Here is a 14,302-nt window from a genome sequence, read left to right on the forward strand (position 1 = left end):
CATCAACCACCACTCAAATTTACTTTTGAAGTCGCAACGTCTGGTATGTTTTTTTATTGGAGGAATGCCAAGCGATCGAAAGTAATAATGACATTCTAACTTCATAATCACATTATTACAAGTGTAGTTACGGAAATATGCAAATCAAAATTTTAAAAACCTGGGTTGGAAACATAAAAGAAAGCAATATCACTAATTTATAATCGATGGCTTAAATTTTCAATTACAAATTGGCCGTCCAAGTCTAATGAATGCATAATGGTGGCTTCATATTGACTACAGAGGGGCCGTTGCTCCTAAAACCATTGTCACTCTCACAACCCATTGTATCCCGGACCCGCCATGCATAGTCAAAAAGAGGAAAGAGTTCGCAATGTCAATAGAAGAGTTACGAAATGAAGGTGGAATAAAAAGGGCGGGTTAAAGATCGAGAAACAAAAGGATTGCAAGAAGTGGCATAGGTAAGATCGCCAAGGATGACTTTCTCATTAATTGCATCATCGAATCATACATATGGGAGGCGAATGGAGAAAAACAATGCGGCTATGGCTTCTGAGAAGGCTGATCCTAAGTGCCTTGAAGTAAATTAACTAAAAAAAAATAACATGCTCTACTGTACAAATACTCGTTTATCAACTTCTCTACCTCACTAACGAGAGAAAAAACGCTGAATTATTGACAATGAGCATTTTTTTTAAGGAACTCATCGGATATACTAGTATGCGGGAGAGCTTGTAACTCTGTTTTGAAAAAGGGCCATATTTTGGCCAAAAAAACATTTCCTGCAACTAATATTAAAAAATCTTAATACTTTTAAATTAACAAAAATATTGGCAATACCCCGAGGTAAGAAAGTTGCACATGAAAAATTAAATTACATTAAGGTATTTAGTTTCACGTATATCATAAAATCTACATAAACAAAATGAGTGAAATGAAAAGGCATGGTGAGCCAAACTATTAATTTACAAATGAAGGGACTTTTAATACAATGTAACAGTCAGTAGATATCTTATGGGTATTTTGGGCATATCATAAAAGTCAATAATAAAAGACGATTTTTAACTGACAATACTACCTTGATCAAAAAGTTCCCGGAATAACCACCGTGTGGCGCTCCCATCGTTCCGATTTGAGTTCTGTTTTTTTTTGTTAAATTGGTACATCTGTTGTTGATATTCCCTTTAAATCTTAGTGTCATAACTTGACATTTGCAAAAGTTACGTAGCCAAGAGTACATCTATCTCTGTGTGTGTTGACGATTTTTTACAATTGCAGAAATGGATTTAAATTTGCAAAAACGAACTTGTATTAAATTTTGCGTAAAAAACGGATTTAGTGGCGCACGGACGTTGGAAATGTTGGAAAAGTGTTTCGGCAACGATTCTCTAAAAAAAACGGTCGTTTACCAGTGGCACGAGCGGTTCAGAAGTGGTCGTGAGTCAATCGAAGATGATGAACGCAGTGGCAGACCATCGACATCGAAAGTCGGTGAAAAAATTGATAAAGTAAAAGAAATGTTGGTCAATAACCGCAAATTAACCATCAGAGAAATAGCGGAGGACTTGAACATTGCCTATGGATCCGCCCAAGACATTGTGGTTAATGATTTGGGTTTCCGTCGTGTAGCAGCAAAGTTGGTTCCAAAAGACCTCAATTTCATGCAAAAAAGAGACCGTGTTGACGTCGCAAAAGACATGATTTGCGAGGCTGAATCCGATCCCACATTCATCAAAAGGATCATTACTGGAGACGAGACGTGGGTTTATGAGTACGACACGCAATCCAGACATCAGGCAAGTGAATGGCGTTCACCAAATGAGCCGAGACCAAAAAAACCACGTCGTTTTCAGTCAAAAAAGAAGGCAATGCTGACGGTTTTCATGGATTACAACGGTGTAGTGCATCATGAATTTTTGCCAGAAGGCCAGACAGTAAACAAAGAGTATTATTTGGGCGTTATGAGACGTTTGCGTGAAGCAATTCGCCGAAAGAGACCAGAAATGTGGGCAGAAAACTCGTGGATTTTGCACCATGATAACGCACCGTCGCACAGTGCTATCATTATTCGTAATTTTTTGACGAAAAATGCAACAAATACCACCCAACAGCCACCGAATTCACCTGATTTGGCTCCCTGTGACTTCTTTCTGTTCAATCGAGTTAAAAAACCATTACGGGGAACGCGTTTTAGCAGCCGAGAAGAAGTTATGGAAAAATCGCAGGAAGCACTGATGGACATACCGAAAACCGACCGTAACTTTTGCAAATGTCAAGTTATGACACTAAGATTTAAAGGGAATATCAACAACAGATGTACCAATTTAACAAAAAAACAGAACTCAAATCGGAACGATGGGAGCGCCACACGGTGGTTATTCCGGGAACTTTTTGATCAAGGTAGTATTTCAGCATGATAATAGTTCTACACGTTTTATGCATACCCAAAGAAATGGAATATCTAGTGAGGCGTTATGGCTATAAAAAACTGGAGACTGAAAAAAGTCAGACCCAAGTATGAAGCACCCTTTTAAAATATGAACCTTGACTGAAGATCAAATTACTCAAATATACTCAGCCGGCCTTCATACTGGTATTCATTCATCGCTCTCCCTTCTGTTTCTTTCGTAATAAACCTGACGACATTCCAAAGGAACTGGCTCGCGGTGCTGTTGGCAAGGCTTTTCAACTGCTTCACCTCGAGGCCAAAGTGAGTACGATACACTTCCGCTGATCTGATAATGATTTCCGGAAGACCATGACCATGGCAACTCTTTCAATATCCAGACGCCACGTGTATATATGCGTCGAAAGTCTCTATAACTTCTACAAATAGTACTTTCGCATTCTTTTTGCATTCCCATCAGGAAAAGGCAAATATGTTTCTTGTTTTAAAGCGGCTTGTTGAATTTTTAATGAGTAGCGGGTAATCGAAAGTGATTTCTTTCATCATCACAAAGTACAGCATCGTGCATGGTAAATATGCTTACATAATAAATAAATAATTAGAGAGAAAAACATGTTTTCCTTCATCTATAACGGAAAGCAATGTCATAACTGCAATTAATCTGCATCAAGTTCTTAATTCTATCGTAGACTATCATGCTATCGCCACCTTTTACCACTGACGCACAGCAGCACTTCTGAATGGTTAGTACATTTGAAGCTCTGCAACCTATTTCTCATTTAGGACGTTTTCCAATTTCTCATGATTCTTTCGTTCGATGCGTATGAATAATTCTAGGAACCACGAAAAGAACGTTGAAATATTTTAAGGAGAGAGCTACTGAAAGTTTTTGGAATTAATGGCTACTCTAATATTATATATGAGTACATACCAATAAAAGGGTAACAAATGCAATGCATCATTTTCGAGAAAGTCCATGTAATCACTTGCATAGATAACTCTACATAAAAAAATTTAGTCAAGTCCTGTTTCACACATTTCTAAAAGTAAAATAAAATTTGCAATGCTATTAAAATAAAAAAAATAAAATCGATATAATGGTAATAATAAATCAATACAGATATAGTGGAATTTCATCGATTCGAATTATTTTTTCTCTTAATTTTCCCATCGGAAACAACGTTAAAATAATTAAATTCAGATTTACCAGGCATAAATCGAAGCTAGGAAGCTGCTTGGCTTGAGGATACAAAAAATGTAGGCAACTAAAGCTTACATTGCAAAATGTGCTCCGTGACTGTCAATTTTTTTGGAGACTACGGTGTGTCCACTGGATTACACGATACTTTTTGGGACACATTTGGACATTCTACTTCCCTCATATAACACACGTTGATTCTTTCTATTTAGCTTCATTCCCAACCAGTGTACGAATTTTATTACTTGAGCACTTTATTTTATTTTTCGCCTAACTGATTCGCTTTCATTCCACTTTTACCCTCGTATAACAACAGTGCGTGTGGGACCGGCACAAGGCTGACAATGGGAACTGGAGTTCATGCATACTTTTCTTTCTTTTATTTTCAAAAGAACATGACAAATAAATAAAAATATACATACATAATGAACAAGGTCTGATTTGGCACCAGAAAACCTGTTTGAAATATAGCGCATTTCAAATTCGAAAATTTTAGCGCCTTATCGAATGAAAACATACGAGTGCTGTCTGTCTGGTTGATATATACGTATGGGGATAGGGTTTCTGTTCGTTGTTTGCGTGATGTCAATTAAACTAAGAAATACATTTTGAAGGAAGGAATAATAGTACCTTGAAAGTTTTGTATTATATCTACACTTCTACTCTTCGATTATTTCACTTTGATATTTTTCACTTACTGAACTCCTCGAAAAGGAAAAGTCGATAAAAAGATAGGTCAGCTATGTTTTTCAAAGTAATACTATATCTTCTCGATGTTATGTTAACTTTTTCCATTTAATCTCATTATTGTTCCGGGTTTGAAGCATAACCTTCTATAGATTCTATACCACTAATTTTAATATATTCTTGTTCATCAGTTCAACGTTTTCATTGCTGCGTAGGTACACAGAAGATAACACTGAAAAGTGGATGAATTATAATTTAATGATAAATATGATGCCAAATCCATTTGTATATTTGTAGTTGAAAAGACTATATTCTCAAGTTTTGGACGCCCAAAAGGGCATAAAGAATATGCCGGCAGAATTTTATCTACTGTTTAGCAGAGCTAAAACTAATATTATACTTATTATATTATTAATAACAATGAAGAATCTAGTTAGAAGAAGAGGCCAGGGGTACAATGGTGGTACATTTACATATGCCAAATTTAAAACCCTAAGAAGAAGAACCAAGAAATATACAAACTAATGGAAGAAACCTCAAAAGAGTAAAAAGAAGTGAGGATCTAATCATCGCTGGCGACTGGGAAGCAGTGTTTGGAGTAGGCAAAATGGGAAGTAGCGGAATTGGCCAGTTTGGGATCGGAAAACGAATGAGCGAACCGACTTCTGTAACAAGAAGAGTATGATAACAGCAATCACACTCTTGATGGATAATCGGCGTGAATGGTGCGTGACAAAGCCACCAGAAACAAATAAAAACCTACAAAATAGTAGAAGAGGTAAACAAATGTGGGCATTAAATGAACATATCTTAGAGGCCAGGCCTGCGGTACAAGAGGGTGAAGAAGTTAACTTCTAATTAGGATGTAAAATGAAAATAGTAGAGTTAAAAACATGTAAAAGGAAGATTTATGCACTACGGTCATCGGTTAAATACAGGAGAGAGGAAAAAGGACCAACACCTGAGGAGCACGGAATGATGTATAGAAAGAACACCGTTACAGACACTGTAGTAAAAACCACTGATCTAGAGAGTTGATGCCAAACGAAGGTGAATAATGGCGCACGTAACAGAGGTTAGACAAGGATATAAAAGAAACCAATGAACGAAGGGGATGAAACCCCTCAATGAGAGATTACAGAAGGAAGTGACACCAGAGACGAAGAATACCAGGGAATATTAGATTTACAGTTGCTTCGAAGAAATCAACAAAAACATAAACAAGAGAAATAAAAGGGCGCCGCGAGACTTTAGAGAAAAAGCCAATAAAATAGCATCCGAAATGAGAATACGTAGATAGAAGATAAAGATGAGAAACATATAGAAAATGACGAAGAAGATCATCAGAATACTGCCAAATTTAAGGAACAGGCTTAATGGATGAAGAATTGAGGAAGACGACCGGGATTTTGGAACGCGAATTCGACATTCACTTGGAATTGGCCTTGGGATGTGTGAATTCAATAGAAAAGTGAAACAAAATCATAAGAAAATCATTGAATTCGCAGTAGACATAGTCCTATGAGTAAACCAAAAGGCGCTCGCAGGTCAAGGCATCCAGCTCGGAATAATCAGATGTAGCCACGAAAGTAGAAGATTTTCGATTTCAATTATCAATATACCTAATAAAAGTAGAACTGAGAGAAGAGATGAGCACCAAACTGCTTTCTGTCTTTTCTTACTTGCTTCCGGAATAAAAATTTAAACGCCTATGAGTAGATGTAATAAATTGACGTTCCAACCATTGAAATAAATTAGAAAGCCCTTGGTTCGTGAGGACCTTCAATACGCCTTAAAATCCTGCACCAGATGCACTAAAACATGTATAAAAAATTATAATTCGACCAAAGGGACAGTATTTTTGTAAGGTTTATGAGAAATTATGCTTGAAGTGAAATAAATTCATTATCATTCCTATAAACATTTAACATTAAGCAACAACCATTAATATGCTGCGTTTCGCAGGTGGTATCTCAGTTACAACCGAGAATTGGGAAGACCCGTAGACGTCCTGGGTTGCCGTAGCTATAGTATTTTTAAGATATAAAATTGGGATGAAAAAAATTCTGGTATGAAAGATTGAAACAGAAGGTAGATACTAACTTCTGTTTCTCTGTCTCCGTCTCTCTACCTCCGGTGAAAATTAATCAAAAGCCTACCTCAGAAGTAAAATGAGGTGGAATGCAGTCCACGGAAATCAAGCTGAAAAAGCGCTTGTAATTAAAAGAGAACCACAGAGCACTAAAGAGAGTCTCTTACGAGGAGAAACAAACAAGCGAAAACATTCGTATAAAGTATGGTACTATAGATTACAGACATGGAATATTGGAAAAACATACCAAAGAAAACATTTTTGTCACTAGTGTGGATTTGCTGGAACATAACAGAGGAGAAATAAAAAGAGAAAGTCACATGAGGAAGACTAATACGACAAATATGTAAATCAAATAAAGAGGCATTAGAGGGAAGCGCTATCAAGGAATAAGGAAATTACTATTGGATCGGGAAGAAAGGACTGCAAGTCAATCAATCTTAGGGTTGGAGCGTATGATCGGAACGCGACGTTGATAGTAAGAATATTAATTTTTTACGTAAGAATACATTTCAGGTTGATATTTATTATTGACCAGAAAAAAATGATATTTCTAATGCTCACGCTAAGAAAACTGTGGGATGGGCTTAACTAGAAATGCTTTTTTTTCATTTTATAGAAACAAAAATATAGGATGAATAATGGATGATAGGATATGCGTTTAGAACTTGCTTAAAACATTAATCTAATATCGCCTCACTTCAACCAAATTTTCTCTCAGAGCATATGGTGGCTATCAACAGGAAGGTCATTGCTATAACCAAATTGACTAACTGGAGTAAATAAAAAAATTACAAAAGTTTCTTCACTTGATACTATTACTGCAAGCGATATTTGGAATAATAAAATAACGTTAATGTTTTTCCTAGCCAAATTATAAGAGCATTTCATTAGTACATAGAAAAAACAAATAATGCTACAGTATCAAGGGGCAAGGCTGATTGCAGAAGGCGAAGACTATAAATGTTGACTTAAGTTTTTTGAAGAATTTATTCTGTAGGTAAACCCCTCCAGCAGCATGTACCACTTAAGGAGTTAATCAAAGGATTCTTCTGATCAAACCCATGGGGATATTGATCTAGTAGGTTAATAATCTCGTTTGGCCGAAATATCCAATGGACTGTTCATCGTAATCATGTTACTTGAGACACAACTTTTATAACTCCTTTTCAGAACAAGTAAGTTCAATTTCATGCAAGGTGATATCACCCTTTATGTATCCACTCTTCGTCAGCATATTATTGGACCCGGAATCTCACAAATAGTAAAATAAATTATATTACTTTTAGACCTTCGGCACAGAAGTAGTTATGTAAACACTGAAATTAAATTAATTGCTTTGTCGTATTTAAACATAACATTTACGGTACATTTAAATTTAAGACGGCAACATGTCATCACCATCAAATTAATGACGAGGGCAGAGGGAACGCCTTAAATCGGGGTGATCTCCAAAACTAAGGACAACATTCTAAGACGTTTCCAAACCGTGCGCATTAAATTATGAAAAAAATGAGAGCGAAGAAAAAAATAAGGATGGCTGAAGTAACAAATCTACAGTCGAAGTCACCGTTTGTGTAAAAGTGCTGTTTTTCTTTTGAGCTTTACATCAATCTAAAAACTCTGAATGTAAATTAATGTTCAATAATTTCCAAACTTTCAAAAATTGCAGACACAGGACAATTAACACATTTTGTCTTTTATGAAGAGTAAACGCACATATGAATAAACTCTAATAGATAAGACATGACGAAAAGACATTTAGTTTTAAAATTATGACTACCAATGAAATGTCTTGGGTTTTCCAATGAACATCGCTGGCGTATTAGTCAAAAACAATGACTAAGACGTATGGGAGGGAAACCCGCTTTGCGATAGCACCAGAATTGCAACTAATTTGCTGGTTAATAACACGAAAGCATGCTTAACCATAATCGTACAACAATTTTAGGATGCTGCACGCATCAGTACGAGTCTACCCCGTAAACCGAACCAAAGCGTGCAGCTCTTGGGATCATGCGACTCTTTATCATAGGATAAAGAGCCGGAGTCCTTCCTGCCCTCTTCCAGATTACCCATGAAGCCACTGATAAACGACGAGAGAATCGTATCATTATATTGGAAAATAAAATCCATTCCCATGCCGGGCTTGAAACTTACGACTCCTTTAGTTATTTTGTATCAGTGGATAGAACAAACTACTCTGTCCTGAAGAGCGAGTACTTCGGTACTACTTTATGGGGTAGTTAATTAGGGGATATAACGAGTTTTAAAATGAAGCTGTAGCCTAATTTCAACGAGCAGCGACAGGTTGACCTCAATTAAATGCCATATGAGACAAACGAGCCCTGTGCGGCATACATGTAGGTACAATGCTTGTGAAACCAATTTTTTATATTAATAACTTTTTTTGTCAAATGGAATTTCACCTGAAGCCTCAAAGTTCATTCACTAGTTTAGCTAGTAACCGTACCAAAATACTATTACTTTTATGGTTGGCGGGTGAAGCCAAGTTCGTTCTCATTGGCCCATTTTCGTGAAAGTTAAAAAGAAAAAATATCTGCCAATCCTGAATCCTGAAAAGTGGTACTCCGTAAATGAAATCAGACGTGTTTTTGAGTTAGGGAAGGGATCCCGTTGCTCTTTGCATACATGCAATAAAAAACCTGCACAAGACCCACCTCAAAAATCGACTGCTAATTGATGTGCCTTAACTTAACGTAAGCAGGAAATTACACCATTTTACCTTCGCGCAACGTTTCAGGAAATATATGCTCACATGAATGATAAAATGACAGGAAAAATCGCTCGAACAGCGTTTTTTAAGAAAGAAGGCGACCTTTAAGTTCCCTTTAAACCTCCAATTGGTAGTTTCAATGGAGTAACATGACCGTGGATTACCTTTATGAGCTACCTTTATGTCACCCCAAGGCATTATAATTCAGATTGACAAGTAAACTATCCACCAATACTTTTGCTTTCTTTCTTACTTTACCATATTTTTTCCTCATATTCATATATCGTTTTACCATGATGTAGGCTGCGTCCATCTAAAACCTCCCGTAACCAGTAGCATACTAATAGTAATAACTCCATACATATGGTGTATACACCAATCCTTGAAATTATTCGGATATTAAGCATACTGCACAGAAGTAATATTACCCCCGGAACAGCCCCAAGCAGAACATTCGAACAAAAAAAAAGGGGAAAACTACTGAGGAGCTTTAGCGGTCGCTACTGAGTGATATGTTATTCACCTTGAGCCACCAATTAGTACTTAATCATTCACACCTTGCCTGGACACGAATACAAAATCCATGGAAGTAAAAGAGAGTCCGCCCTGTGTAGCATGACCACGAGCATAGGTTCCTATCGCGAGAAATGAGAGCTTTCGTTTAGCGAAAGGACAACATTGAGAAATCTTTGCGCACGCGGGAACGAGATTGCTCGCCTGGCATATACGGGGGACTGGTCTCACAGAGGAGGAGTTACTGTTACGGGAAGGAATAGGGAGAGCGAATGGGGGTCAGAGCGAAAATGTCTTCAAGTCGTGCCACTTAGTGCGGCATTTCCCAACTTTCGGGTTGCAGACAACTGTGCGGCAACGAAGTCACATGGGGGAATTTGCAAATTATCTTAAGACTGCCAGACACATGACGCCCCAAGTTCCTCCTTTACGTCACCGCACGAATGGTGTACGATTTCATAAGATTCAATCAGCGCTACTTACAGCTTAGAGATACCAATAAACAAACTGTTGAAAAATAAGTACTATATTTGTACCCGATGCAAGCGAAATGATGAATCGCAAGACGTCTTCGTAATCTACTCCTAACGTTCGACTACTGGTAGAATTGAAGGTTGGAGGTAAATGATAGCATCCCATCCCAGGTAGATGTCTTGATAGTAAATTAATTTCAATTAAATATATAATAGGAATATTCAAAAAAGTTGTAATGGTTTATTCCAATTCCATTCGCCTAAAGAAAAAATACGAATCAAAATAAGGATGAAGTAAAATATAATTTATGAAAGTTTCCCTTGACGAAAATAACAGTGGAGGTGGCATCACGATTTACCCTCGAGGTTTTCCGTAAAGGTTCCAAAATTGGTTCTTACGGAAAAATAACAATCATTTACTAAAAACCATTATCGTTGATGAAGTAAAATTCAATACCTAGATATTACTTAAAAAGAGCACCTTGGTTGCAAATTAATACTCCCATCTCAAAAAATGAAAACGGATTATCGTAATGTATAAGAAATACCACAATTGTAACCGCCAGTGATGCGATAGGGCGACAGCTCAGCGCCACAGTAAACCTGAGATTACCCACAAGCTGGGTTACATGGTGTTCCGGTGCCATAACTTCTATCCCAAATAGTATTTGGATGAATAAATTACTCTTTCGTCTCTCGTAGACACAAAGAATTCCTTGCGAGCTAAGAGTTAAAACTTTTCATCAAGTCATCAGAATGATTGCACCAGAAATGGGGGAAAGTTAGGCTTCCAATGGAGGACGTAGGGAAGGGAAGAAGGGTAGGGACGTGAAGGGGTAAGGCGATGTAACATCCTAAGACGGTTTGAGGGGAAGCACATGAACTCGCTGCATCGAAGAAAGGCCTTCTTTTGTTTGCGCAATGATTGAGTCAGAATACAAGAATCTTTATAGACCGTCCTCTCCCTTCACCCAAGAGCGACGCCACTTTCTCTCCTCTACTAGCCGGAGTACATCATGGACTGTAAAGGCCGCATGCTGGAGGCCAATGATTAGGCAGATTAGTCAGATGCCACAGAAGGGATTCCTCTAAATAGCTAAGTACTCTTACCGGCATGGTACAGCTAATAAAGGGTAGGTCGTTGCTCATGTTGAGCATGTTTCTCGTCGACTGTTTCGACATATGTACGTCACCTGAATCATTTGGAACTAAAATAAATCGTAGAGAAACGCGTAGTAACAGCGCTGGAATACATTTTTCGTGAATGTTTTCAATTTATTCGCTTTTATTGAGCTATTCTACCCTGCACCCCGTGTGGTATCTCATTGCATCATTTATATTAATGCCAAAATGCTAAGGGAAGGACGAATCTTTTAGATATCCTCTTGATCCTTCGACACGGATGAAGTGATATATTTTTTTTAAGGTAATCTACCGGTTAAGGTAGGTTTTTGGATGGACATAATTACTAATTAAATAATTTGTGACCCCTAGCAAAACACAACATCCTACTCTACATCAGGTCCCTCTTCATCTCTGAGTACTTTCTTCCTCCCTTCATCCCGGCCAACATCCCTATACTGTTCCTTCCCTTTCCTCGTTTGCCTAACATTCTCCCCTCAATTACAGTCTTCAACATCCCACTGCCGGTCAATACCCCCTTCATCCACTTTTCCTGCCTCCATAGGATTTCTCTTAACAAACCCCTCTCTTCGCCCACCATACCAAGTACTTCCTCATTTGTTTTCTTCTCTGTCCATTTCACCTTCTCCATTCTTCTCCACACCCACATTTCAAAAGCCTCCAGTCTACGTCTATCCTCCTGCTTCAATGACCACGTTTCCGCGCCATACATAGCTACGCTCCATATCAAAGTTTTTACGAGTCTTTTCTTAACATCCTTACTCAAAGTCCCTGTCATCAACTCCCTCCTCCTTGTGAAAGCCTCTTTACCTAGCGCAATTCTTCTCCTTACGTCCCTACTAATTTGACCGTGTTGGCCCAAAACACTACCGAGATACGTAAACTGTTCTACCTGCTCTAGTTTTTGCTCTCCTATTCTAATGTTAAGCTTAGCCTTTTTCTTTCTAGAAAATCGCATAACCTTTGTTTTATTAATATTGATTCTCATCCCATACCTGTCGCACTGAATTTCCAATTCACTCAGCAATGCTTGCAGCCCCTTGGCTGACTGACAAACTAAAGCTTGGTCATCAGCGAACCTAACTGATTTTACGAATTCCCCGCCCACTTTCATTCCTACCTCCAGTTCTTCCCATGCCTCTTTAATCATTTCCTCTGCATACAGGTTGAACAGCAACGGTGATAATGGGCAACCCTGCCTTACACCTCCTCCTAACACTGCCCATCCGCATTCCCCGTTTCCCACCCGCACCTGAGCAGTATGAGACATGTACAGGTTGCGGATTAGCCTCCTTTCCCTCCAATCTATTCCTATTTTCTGCAATATACCCATTAGTTTTTCCCAATTCACTCTATCAAACGCTTTTTCGAAATCTGCGAAACAGGCAAATACCTCCTGATTGTGTTCTATATTCCTCTCGATTAATAATCTCATTACTGCAATGGCATCACGCATACCTCTCCTCTTCCTATTCCCAAACTGATCATCCATAAGTATTCATTTTCCCTACTCTCTATCCTTTTGTTTATGATCCTAAGAACAACTTTAGCTGCATCCCACCTCGCATAGACCTAAAATAGCTATATTTCCCCTGCCCATCTCTCGCTTAACATTCTCCAATTTCCCCGTCCTCATCATTGTCCGAACATTACACGTTCCTATTCTAACTAATGTGGTCTTCTTCTCCTGCGTCTTGTCCTGCTGGTGCTGGTTTTCCCTTGCAGGGGTTTCGTGGGATGAAGACCGCGGAAGCCTTGCCTCCCCCGCCGCCGGGCACGACACACGGTTCAAGAAATATTTTGCTACAAGTGAAAATAATTGTGTCGCCTCCTCCTGTGAACCTTATAGATAGTTTCGTGTTTGTCTGACTTAAATTATCACAAGTGAGGTTGTACTTAGGAAAATTTTTCTTCTACAGGTGCATTATCTTGCCCTATTTGAACGAATTTGAGAGAGCTTACAAAAGACTCGGTGGTTAAAAGCCGCAGGTGAAAATTCTGGACTTGCCAAAACTTTAATACCTTCGTACACTCCTTCAGTGTGCTGTCCTCTTGCCAGCAGAGCGAATGGTGTGCCCGAAGAACGCGTCGAGTCTTCGAAACATGGTCCTTGATTATGGGAATTTGGGGGGGGGGGAGGTTAAATTCAGACGAGGCTTTTGCAAATAGGGAGACATTGTAAAATGAGTTTTTTATATAAAAAATCAGCACCGTCTCACAAGAAATTTAAGGTGTTACCGTCTGTTTGGCACTTCAAGTGGCCGTTTGTCTCGCCTAAACCACGGGCCACCCATGATCACATGTAATAGACGAAAGTCAACAGAAACGGAGTAATATGCAGCTAGAGTTTAACGGGCATCGAAAATTGTCACAGCAGCGAGTACAGACTCGAAGGCAGGACAAAGGTCTAAGGGTGAAAACATTAAGTAATTGACGAGATTATTCGTGGCTTTCCTGGAAATAAGGTCGCATAAATCCTTCCCAAAGTTTCCGCCTATGCGTCGCTCAATAATGCATGCCTACGGAACAGGATCCAAAGCAGAGCACGCACTAAATCTTTATCTCCCATCACGTACCCCGAGAGGTACGCTAAAGCTATGCTAGACAATGGATTCAAAATTGCTAGCTTCTATTTGAGCATCCAGCAGTTTTGCTAATAAAAATCATTTAACTGCGGAAGAAGAACAGATTCTCTGGCATAACGAGATCCTAAAGGATAGCTGATAGAAGCATTCTTAAATCAAGTCCATACTATAGTATACACTACACAAAATTGCTAATATAAGGTCATGGAATGACGCCATAAATCGTAAAATTTGAAGCGTTGGATCATTTAAATAGGCTATAAATAGGTTTTAAAACATAAATTAGGTTTATAAAAATGACCAATTTCGTTCGGTTAAAGGTAAATTAGGATCCAAATTCGAATATTCAACAAAGAACACCGATTCCGAAAAGTACGTGGAAAATTCTTTTCACGTAACGTTTCGGTGAATTTTAAAAGGCAACGACTTTCTAGATTTTTGCTCACGGTAAGTGGTTTTTTTTAATA

At 38.4% G+C, this 14,302-nt stretch overlaps 1 protein-coding gene across 10 annotated transcripts in view; it reads right to left on the bottom strand.

Moving 5' to 3' along the window:
• The window catches only part of LOC139690215 (uncharacterized), a 309,365-nt gene that overhangs the window by 83,808 nt on the left and 211,255 nt on the right, over window positions 1-14,302 (bottom strand). The window lies entirely within an intron of this gene.

This window comes from Hetaerina americana, unplaced genomic scaffold (assembly GCF_022747635.1).
Source record: "Hetaerina americana unplaced genomic scaffold, ioHetAmer1.1.p SCAF_3, whole genome shotgun sequence".
Lineage (NCBI taxonomy): Eukaryota > Metazoa > Arthropoda > Insecta > Odonata > Calopterygidae > Hetaerina > Hetaerina americana.